General features: G+C 41.0%; 25 non-coding genes across 25 annotated transcripts; all 25 read left to right on the plus strand.

Moving 5' to 3' along the window:
• The first annotated feature begins 120 nt into the window (after nucleotides 1-120).
• LOC114774012 (5S ribosomal RNA) lies at nucleotides 121-239 on the plus strand. The gene has a single exon (XR_003744635.1). It is a non-coding gene; the product is annotated as a 5S ribosomal RNA (ribosomal RNA).
• Nucleotides 240-383: 144 nt separating this feature from the next.
• Nucleotides 384-502, plus strand: LOC114774014 (5S ribosomal RNA). The gene has a single exon (XR_003744637.1). It is a non-coding gene; the product is annotated as a 5S ribosomal RNA (ribosomal RNA).
• Nucleotides 503-646: 144 nt separating this feature from the next.
• Nucleotides 647-765, plus strand: LOC114774015 (5S ribosomal RNA). Its single transcript, XR_003744638.1, has one exon. It is a non-coding gene; the product is annotated as a 5S ribosomal RNA (ribosomal RNA).
• A 144-nt stretch (nucleotides 766-909) lies between these two features.
• On the plus strand, nucleotides 910-1,028 carry LOC114774016 (5S ribosomal RNA). Its single transcript, XR_003744639.1, has one exon. It is a non-coding gene; the product is annotated as a 5S ribosomal RNA (ribosomal RNA).
• A 144-nt stretch (nucleotides 1,029-1,172) lies between these two features.
• LOC114774017 (5S ribosomal RNA) lies at nucleotides 1,173-1,291 on the plus strand. Its single transcript, XR_003744640.1, has one exon. It is a non-coding gene; the product is annotated as a 5S ribosomal RNA (ribosomal RNA).
• A 144-nt stretch (nucleotides 1,292-1,435) lies between these two features.
• Nucleotides 1,436-1,554, plus strand: LOC114774018 (5S ribosomal RNA). Its single transcript, XR_003744641.1, has one exon. It is a non-coding gene; the product is annotated as a 5S ribosomal RNA (ribosomal RNA).
• Nucleotides 1,555-1,698: 144 nt separating this feature from the next.
• On the plus strand, nucleotides 1,699-1,817 carry LOC114774019 (5S ribosomal RNA). Its single transcript, XR_003744642.1, has one exon. It is a non-coding gene; the product is annotated as a 5S ribosomal RNA (ribosomal RNA).
• A 145-nt stretch (nucleotides 1,818-1,962) lies between these two features.
• On the plus strand, nucleotides 1,963-2,081 carry LOC114774020 (5S ribosomal RNA). The gene has a single exon (XR_003744643.1). It is a non-coding gene; the product is annotated as a 5S ribosomal RNA (ribosomal RNA).
• A 144-nt stretch (nucleotides 2,082-2,225) lies between these two features.
• On the plus strand, nucleotides 2,226-2,344 carry LOC114774021 (5S ribosomal RNA). The gene has a single exon (XR_003744644.1). It is a non-coding gene; the product is annotated as a 5S ribosomal RNA (ribosomal RNA).
• A 144-nt stretch (nucleotides 2,345-2,488) lies between these two features.
• Nucleotides 2,489-2,607, plus strand: LOC114774022 (5S ribosomal RNA). The gene has a single exon (XR_003744645.1). It is a non-coding gene; the product is annotated as a 5S ribosomal RNA (ribosomal RNA).
• A 144-nt stretch (nucleotides 2,608-2,751) lies between these two features.
• Nucleotides 2,752-2,870, plus strand: LOC114774024 (5S ribosomal RNA). Its single transcript, XR_003744646.1, has one exon. It is a non-coding gene; the product is annotated as a 5S ribosomal RNA (ribosomal RNA).
• Nucleotides 2,871-3,014: 144 nt separating this feature from the next.
• Nucleotides 3,015-3,133, plus strand: LOC114774026 (5S ribosomal RNA). Its single transcript, XR_003744648.1, has one exon. It is a non-coding gene; the product is annotated as a 5S ribosomal RNA (ribosomal RNA).
• A 144-nt stretch (nucleotides 3,134-3,277) lies between these two features.
• On the plus strand, nucleotides 3,278-3,396 carry LOC114774027 (5S ribosomal RNA). The gene has a single exon (XR_003744649.1). It is a non-coding gene; the product is annotated as a 5S ribosomal RNA (ribosomal RNA).
• Nucleotides 3,397-3,540: 144 nt separating this feature from the next.
• Nucleotides 3,541-3,659, plus strand: LOC114774028 (5S ribosomal RNA). Its single transcript, XR_003744650.1, has one exon. It is a non-coding gene; the product is annotated as a 5S ribosomal RNA (ribosomal RNA).
• A 144-nt stretch (nucleotides 3,660-3,803) lies between these two features.
• LOC114774029 (5S ribosomal RNA) lies at nucleotides 3,804-3,922 on the plus strand. The gene has a single exon (XR_003744651.1). It is a non-coding gene; the product is annotated as a 5S ribosomal RNA (ribosomal RNA).
• Nucleotides 3,923-4,066: 144 nt separating this feature from the next.
• Nucleotides 4,067-4,185, plus strand: LOC114774030 (5S ribosomal RNA). Its single transcript, XR_003744652.1, has one exon. It is a non-coding gene; the product is annotated as a 5S ribosomal RNA (ribosomal RNA).
• A 146-nt stretch (nucleotides 4,186-4,331) lies between these two features.
• On the plus strand, nucleotides 4,332-4,450 carry LOC114774031 (5S ribosomal RNA). The gene has a single exon (XR_003744653.1). It is a non-coding gene; the product is annotated as a 5S ribosomal RNA (ribosomal RNA).
• Nucleotides 4,451-4,594: 144 nt separating this feature from the next.
• LOC114774032 (5S ribosomal RNA) lies at nucleotides 4,595-4,713 on the plus strand. Its single transcript, XR_003744654.1, has one exon. It is a non-coding gene; the product is annotated as a 5S ribosomal RNA (ribosomal RNA).
• A 144-nt stretch (nucleotides 4,714-4,857) lies between these two features.
• On the plus strand, nucleotides 4,858-4,976 carry LOC114774033 (5S ribosomal RNA). Its single transcript, XR_003744655.1, has one exon. It is a non-coding gene; the product is annotated as a 5S ribosomal RNA (ribosomal RNA).
• A 144-nt stretch (nucleotides 4,977-5,120) lies between these two features.
• Nucleotides 5,121-5,239, plus strand: LOC114774034 (5S ribosomal RNA). Its single transcript, XR_003744656.1, has one exon. It is a non-coding gene; the product is annotated as a 5S ribosomal RNA (ribosomal RNA).
• A 144-nt stretch (nucleotides 5,240-5,383) lies between these two features.
• On the plus strand, nucleotides 5,384-5,502 carry LOC114774035 (5S ribosomal RNA). Its single transcript, XR_003744657.1, has one exon. It is a non-coding gene; the product is annotated as a 5S ribosomal RNA (ribosomal RNA).
• Nucleotides 5,503-5,646: 144 nt separating this feature from the next.
• Nucleotides 5,647-5,765, plus strand: LOC114774037 (5S ribosomal RNA). Its single transcript, XR_003744659.1, has one exon. It is a non-coding gene; the product is annotated as a 5S ribosomal RNA (ribosomal RNA).
• Nucleotides 5,766-5,909: 144 nt separating this feature from the next.
• LOC114774038 (5S ribosomal RNA) lies at nucleotides 5,910-6,028 on the plus strand. The gene has a single exon (XR_003744660.1). It is a non-coding gene; the product is annotated as a 5S ribosomal RNA (ribosomal RNA).
• A 144-nt stretch (nucleotides 6,029-6,172) lies between these two features.
• LOC114774039 (5S ribosomal RNA) lies at nucleotides 6,173-6,291 on the plus strand. Its single transcript, XR_003744661.1, has one exon. It is a non-coding gene; the product is annotated as a 5S ribosomal RNA (ribosomal RNA).
• Nucleotides 6,292-6,435: 144 nt separating this feature from the next.
• Nucleotides 6,436-6,554, plus strand: LOC114774040 (5S ribosomal RNA). The gene has a single exon (XR_003744662.1). It is a non-coding gene; the product is annotated as a 5S ribosomal RNA (ribosomal RNA).
• Nucleotides 6,555-6,754: the final 200 nt, after the last annotated feature.

Here is a 6,754-nt window from a genome sequence, read left to right on the forward strand (position 1 = left end):
TGAAGTTTTTTTTGCATCGCTTTGTTAGTTTTTATCTAAAGTAAGTTAAGAGGTATTTTCACTCTGTGATATGTTTTCAAGCCTAGGTTGTTTAAAGTCCAAGATTTTCAAGCAGAGATTGCTTACGGCCATACCAGCCCAAGAACGCCCGGTCTCGTCTGATCTCGGAAGCTAAGAAGGCTTGGGCCTGGTTAGTACTTGGATGGGAGACCTCCTGGGAATACCAGGTGCTGTAAGCTTTAACTGTTGAAAAACTTTTTAAAATGAAGTTTTTTTGCATCGCTTTGTTAGTTTTTATCTAAAGTAAGTTAAGAGGTATTTTCACTCTGTGATATGTTTTCAAGCCTAGGTTGTTTAAAGTCCAAGATTTTCAAGCAGAGATTGCTTACGGCCATACCAGCCCAAGAACGCCCGGTCTCGTCTGATCTCGGAAGCTAAGAAGGCTTGGGCCTGGTTAGTACTTGGATGGGAGACCTCCTGGGAATACCAGGTGCTGTAAGCTTTAACTGTTGAAAAACTTTTTAAAATGAAGTTTTTTTGCATCGCTTTGTTAGTTTTTATCTAAAGTAAGTTAAGAGGTATTTTCACTCTGTGATATGTTTTCAAGCCTAGGTTGTTTAAAGTCCAAGATTTTCAAGCAGAGATTGCTTACGGCCATACCAGCCCAAGAACGCCCGGTCTCGTCTGATCTCGGAAGCTAAGAAGGCTTGGGCCTGGTTAGTACTTGGATGGGAGACCTCCTGGGAATACCAGGTGCTGTAAGCTTTAACTGTTGAAAAACTTTTTAAAATGAAGTTTTTTTGCATCGCTTTGTTAGTTTTTATCTAAAGTAAGTTAAGAGGTATTTTCACTCTGTGATATGTTTTCAAGCCTAGGTTGTTTAAAGTCCAAGATTTTCAAGCAGAGATTGCTTACGGCCATACCAGCCCAAGAACGCCCGGTCTCGTCTGATCTCGGAAGCTAAGAAGGCTTGGGCCTGGTTAGTACTTGGATGGGAGACCTCCTGGGAATACCAGGTGCTGTAAGCTTTAACTGTTGAAAAACTTTTTAAAATGAAGTTTTTTTGCATCGCTTTGTTAGTTTTTTTCTAAAGTAAGTTAAGAGGTATTTTCACTCTGTGATATGTTTTCAAGCCTAGGTTGTTTAAAGTCCAAGATTTTCAAGCAGAGATTGCTTACGGCCATACCAGCCCAAGAACGCCCGGTCTCGTCTGATCTCGGAAGCTAAGAAGGCTTGGGCCTGGTTAGTACTTGGATGGGAGACCTCCTGGGAATACCAGGTGCTGTAAGCTTTAACTGTTGAAAAACTTTTTAAAATGAAGTTTTTTTGCATCGCTTTGTTAGTTTTTATCTAAAGTAAGTTAAGAGGTATTTTCACTCTGTGATATGTTTTCAAGCCTAGGTTGTTTAAAGTCCAAGATTTTCAAGCAGAGATTGCTTACGGCCATACCAGCCCAAGAACGCCCGGTCTCGTCTGATCTCGGAAGCTAAGAAGGCTTGGGCCTGGTTAGTACTTGGATGGGAGACCTCCTGGGAATACCAGGTGCTGTAAGCTTTAACTGTTGAAAAACTTTTTAAAATGAAGTTTTTTTGCATCGCTTTGTTAGTTTTTATCTAAAGTAAGTTAAGAGGTATTTTCACTCTGTGATATGTTTTCAAGCCTAGGTTGTTTAAAGTCCAAGATTTTCAAGCAGAGATTGCTTACGGCCATACCAGCCCAAGAACGCCCGGTCTCGTCTGATCTCGGAAGCTAAGAAGGCTTGGGCCTGGTTAGTACTTGGATGGGAGACCTCCTGGGAATACCAGGTGCTGTAAGCTTTAACTGTTGAAAAACTTTTTAAAATGAAGTTTTTTTTGCATCGCTTTGTTAGTTTTTATCTAAAGTAAGTTAAGAGGTATTTTCACTCTGTGATATGTTTTCAAGCCTAGGTTGTTTAAAGTCCAAGATTTTCAAGCAGAGATTGCTTACGGCCATACCAGCCCAAGAACGCCCGGTCTCGTCTGATCTCGGAAGCTAAGAAGGCTTGGGCCTGGTTAGTACTTGGATGGGAGACCTCCTGGGAATACCAGGTGCTGTAAGCTTTAACTGTTGAAAAACTTTTTAAAATGAAGTTTTTTTGCATCGCTTTGTTAGTTTTTATCTAAAGTAAGTTAAGAGGTATTTTCACTCTGTGATATGTTTTCAAGCCTAGGTTGTTTAAAGTCCAAGATTTTCAAGCAGAGATTGCTTACGGCCATACCAGCCCAAGAACGCCCGGTCTCGTCTGATCTCGGAAGCTAAGAAGGCTTGGGCCTGGTTAGTACTTGGATGGGAGACCTCCTGGGAATACCAGGTGCTGTAAGCTTTAACTGTTGAAAAACTTTTTAAAATGAAGTTTTTTTGCATCGCTTTGTTAGTTTTTATCTAAAGTAAGTTAAGAGGTATTTTCACTCTGTGATATGTTTTCAAGCCTAGGTTGTTTAAAGTCCAAGATTTTCAAGCAGAGATTGCTTACGGCCATACCAGCCCAAGAACGCCCGGTCTCGTCTGATCTCGGAAGCTAAGAAGGCTTGGGCCTGGTTAGTACTTGGATGGGAGACCTCCTGGGAATACCAGGTGCTGTAAGCTTTAACTGTTGAAAAACTTTTTAAAATGAAGTTTTTTTGCATCGCTTTGTTAGTTTTTATCTAAAGTAAGTTAAGAGGTATTTTCACTCTGTGATATGTTTTCAAGCCTAGGTTGTTTAAAGTCCAAGATTTTCAAGCAGAGATTGCTTACGGCCATACCAGCCCAAGAACGCCCGGTCTCGTCTGATCTCGGAAGCTAAGAAGGCTTGGGCCTGGTTAGTACTTGGATGGGAGACCTCCTGGGAATACCAGGTGCTGTAAGCTTTAACTGTTGAAAAACTTTTTAAAATGAAGTTTTTTTGCATCGCTTTGTTAGTTTTTATCTAAAGTAAGTTAAGAGGTATTTTCACTCTGTGATATGTTTTCAAGCCTAGGTTGTTTAAAGTCCAAGATTTTCAAGCAGAGATTGCTTACGGCCATACCAGCCCAAGAACGCCCGGTCTCGTCTGATCTCGGAAGCTAAGAAGGCTTGGGCCTGGTTAGTACTTGGATGGGAGACCTCCTGGGAATACCAGGTGCTGTAAGCTTTAACTGTTGAAAAACTTTTTAAAATGAAGTTTTTTTGCATCGCTTTGTTAGTTTTTATCTAAAGTAAGTTAAGAGGTATTTTCACTCTGTGATATGTTTTCAAGCCTAGGTTGTTTAAAGTCCAAGATTTTCAAGCAGAGATTGCTTACGGCCATACCAGCCCAAGAACGCCCGGTCTCGTCTGATCTCGGAAGCTAAGAAGGCTTGGGCCTGGTTAGTACTTGGATGGGAGACCTCCTGGGAATACCAGGTGCTGTAAGCTTTAACTGTTGAAAAACTTTTTAAAATGAAGTTTTTTTGCATCGCTTTGTTAGTTTTTATCTAAAGTAAGTTAAGAGGTATTTTCACTCTGTGATATGTTTTCAAGCCTAGGTTGTTTAAAGTCCAAGATTTTCAAGCAGAGATTGCTTACGGCCATACCAGCCCAAGAACGCCCGGTCTCGTCTGATCTCGGAAGCTAAGAAGGCTTGGGCCTGGTTAGTACTTGGATGGGAGACCTCCTGGGAATACCAGGTGCTGTAAGCTTTAACTGTTGAAAAACTTTTTAAAATGAAGTTTTTTTGCATCGCTTTGTTAGTTTTTATCTAAAGTAAGTTAAGAGGTATTTTCACTCTGTGATATGTTTTCAAGCCTAGGTTGTTTAAAGTCCAAGATTTTCAAGCAGAGATTGCTTACGGCCATACCAGCCCAAGAACGCCCGGTCTCGTCTGATCTCGGAAGCTAAGAAGGCTTGGGCCTGGTTAGTACTTGGATGGGAGACCTCCTGGGAATACCAGGTGCTGTAAGCTTTAACTGTTGAAAAACTTTTTAAAATGAAGTTTTTTTTGCATCGCTTTGTTAGTTTTTATCTAAAGTAAGTTAAGAGGTATTTTCACTCTGTGATATGTTTCAAGCCTAGGTTGTTTAAAGTCCAAGATTTTCAAGCAGAGATTGCTTACGGCCATACCAGCCCAAGAACGCCCGGTCTCGTCTGATCTCGGAAGCTAAGAAGGCTTGGGCCTGGTTAGTACTTGGATGGGAGACCTCCTGGGAATACCAGGTGCTGTAAGCTTTAACTGTTGAAAAAACTTTTTAAAATGAAGTTTTTTTGCATCGCTTTGTTAGTTTTTTATCTAAAGTAAGTTAAGAGGTATTTTCACTCTGTGATATGTTTTCAAGCCTAGGTTGTTTAAAGTCCAAGATTTTCAAGCAGAGATTGCTTACGGCCATACCAGCCCAAGAACGCCCGGTCTCGTCTGATCTCGGAAGCTAAGAAGGCTTGGGCCTGGTTAGTACTTGGATGGGAGACCTCCTGGGAATACCAGGTGCTGTAAGCTTTAACTGTTGAAAAACTTTTTAAAATGAAGTTTTTTTGCATCGCTTTGTTAGTTTTTATCTAAAGTAAGTTAAGAGGTATTTTCACTCTGTGATATGTTTTCAAGCCTAGGTTGTTTAAAGTCCAAGATTTTCAAGCAGAGATTGCTTACGGCCATACCAGCCCAAGAACGCCCGGTCTCGTCTGATCTCGGAAGCTAAGAAGGCTTGGGCCTGGTTAGTACTTGGATGGGAGACCTCCTGGGAATACCAGGTGCTGTAAGCTTTAACTGTTGAAAAACTTTTTAAAATGAAGTTTTTTTGCATCGCTTTGTTAGTTTTTATCTAAAGTAAGTTAAGAGGTATTTTCACTCTGTGATATGTTTTCAAGCCTAGGTTGTTTAAAGTCCAAGATTTTCAAGCAGAGATTGCTTACGGCCATACCAGCCCAAGAACGCCCGGTCTCGTCTGATCTCGGAAGCTAAGAAGGCTTGGGCCTGGTTAGTACTTGGATGGGAGACCTCCTGGGAATACCAGGTGCTGTAAGCTTTAACTGTTGAAAAACTTTTTAAAATGAAGTTTTTTTGCATCGCTTTGTTAGTTTTTATCTAAAGTAAGTTAAGAGGTATTTTCACTCTGTGATATGTTTTCAAGCCTAGGTTGTTTAAAGTCCAAGATTTTCAAGCAGAGATTGCTTACGGCCATACCAGCCCAAGAACGCCCGGTCTCGTCTGATCTCGGAAGCTAAGAAGGCTTGGGCCTGGTTAGTACTTGGATGGGAGACCTCCTGGGAATACCAGGTGCTGTAAGCTTTAACTGTTGAAAAACTTTTTAAAATGAAGTTTTTTTGCATCGCTTTGTTAGTTTTTATCTAAAGTAAGTTAAGAGGTATTTTCACTCTGTGATATGTTTTCAAGCCTAGGTTGTTTAAAGTCCAAGATTTTCAAGCAGAGATTGCTTACGGCCATACCAGCCCAAGAACGCCCGGTCTCGTCTGATCTCGGAAGCTAAGAAGGCTTGGGCCTGGTTAGTACTTGGATGGGAGACCTCCTGGGAATACCAGGTGCTGTAAGCTTTAACTGTTGAAAAACTTTTTAAAATGAAGTTTTTTTGCATCGCTTTGTTAGTTTTTATCTAAAGTAAGTTAAGAGGTATTTTCACTCTGTGATATGTTTTCAAGCCTAGGTTGTTTAAAGTCCAAGATTTTCAAGCAGAGATTGCTTACGGCCATACCAGCCCAAGAACGCCCGGTCTCGTCTGATCTCGGAAGCTAAGAAGGCTTGGGCCTGGTTAGTACTTGGATGGGAGACCTCCTGGGAATACCAGGTGCTGTAAGCTTTAACTGTTGAAAAACTTTTTAAAATGAAGTTTTTTTGCATCGCTTTGTTAGTTTTTATCTAAAGTAAGTTAAGAGGTATTTTCACTCTGTGATATGTTTTCAAGCCTAGGTTGTTTAAAGTCCAAGATTTTCAAGCAGAGATTGCTTACGGCCATACCAGCCCAAGAACGCCCGGTCTCGTCTGATCTCGGAAGCTAAGAAGGCTTGGGCCTGGTTAGTACTTGGATGGGAGACCTCCTGGGAATACCAGGTGCTGTAAGCTTTAACTGTTGAAAAACTTTTTAAAATGAAGTTTTTTTGCATCGCTTTGTTAGTTTTTATCTAAAGTAAGTTAAGAGGTATTTTCACTCTGTGATATGTTTTCAAGCCTAGGTTGTTTAAAGTCCAAGATTTTCAAGCAGAGATTGCTTACGGCCATACCAGCCCAAGAACGCCCGGTCTCGTCTGATCTCGGAAGCTAAGAAGGCTTGGGCCTGGTTAGTACTTGGATGGGAGACCTCCTGGGAATACCAGGTGCTGTAAGCTTTAACTGTTGAAAAACTTTTTAAAATGAAGTTTTTTTGCATCGCTTTGTTAGTTTTTATCTAAAGTAAGTTAAGAGGTATTTTCACTCTGTGATATGTTTTCAAGCCTAGGTTGTTTAAAGTCCAAGATTTTCAAGCAGAGATTGCTTACGGCCATACCAGCCCAAGAACGCCCGGTCTCGTCTGATCTCGGAAGCTAAGAAGGCTTGGGCCTGGTTAGTACTTGGATGGGAGACCTCCTGGGAATACCAGGTGCTGTAAGCTTTAACTGTTGAAAAACTTTTTAAAATGAAGTTTTTTTGCATCGCTTTGTTAGTTTTTTCTAAAGTAAGTTAAGAGGTATTTTCACTCTGTGATATGTTTTCAAGCCTAGGTTGTTTAAAGTCCAAGATTTTCAAGCAGAGATTGCTTACGGCCATACCAGCCCAAGAACGCCCGGTCTCGTCTGATCTCGGAAGCTAAGA

Source organism: Denticeps clupeoides, unplaced genomic scaffold, assembly GCF_900700375.1.
Source record: "Denticeps clupeoides unplaced genomic scaffold, fDenClu1.1, whole genome shotgun sequence".
Lineage (NCBI taxonomy): Eukaryota > Metazoa > Chordata > Actinopteri > Clupeiformes > Denticipitidae > Denticeps > Denticeps clupeoides.